At 22.0% G+C, this 419-nt stretch overlaps 1 protein-coding gene across 1 annotated transcript in view; it reads right to left on the bottom strand.

The window, feature by feature from the left end:
• LOC108691831 overlaps window positions 1–419 on the bottom strand; it is a 140,827-nt gene that overhangs the window by 3,267 nt on the left and 137,141 nt on the right. The gene's annotated exons all lie outside the window — the stretch shown is intronic.

Raw genomic sequence — 419 nt, 5'->3', positions numbered from 1 at the left:
CGAGATATTGCGATTAAAAGTTACGTAAGAGGAAAATTTTTGATGATTATAATTTCATGTGTTAAACATAATAATATACACATGTAAACTTAAATATATATTAGAAATATATTTACATGAGGACTATTGTTGAAATATATCAAGAGTGATTATCCAAGCAAAGCAACATTGCAAAGCATCACAAACACAAGCATGCAATAAACAAAACGTGAGAAAATTATAATATAGCGCATGAGTTTGATGTTGATTTTTGTGACCATAAATCTAAATTATTAAATTAAATATTAATATTCAATTAAATTAAGTCAATTAGATCAATAATATAGAGTAATACATTTAATACAATTAATATAATATAATTTATAGACATTATATATTAGATGTAGTAAAAAGAAATCCATTATTTTTCCATTCAATTT

This window comes from Atta colombica, unplaced genomic scaffold (assembly GCF_001594045.1).
Source record: "Atta colombica isolate Treedump-2 unplaced genomic scaffold, Acol1.0 scaffold52, whole genome shotgun sequence".
NCBI lineage: Eukaryota > Metazoa > Arthropoda > Insecta > Hymenoptera > Formicidae > Atta > Atta colombica.
This window is presented reverse-complemented; position numbering and strand designations above follow the sequence as displayed.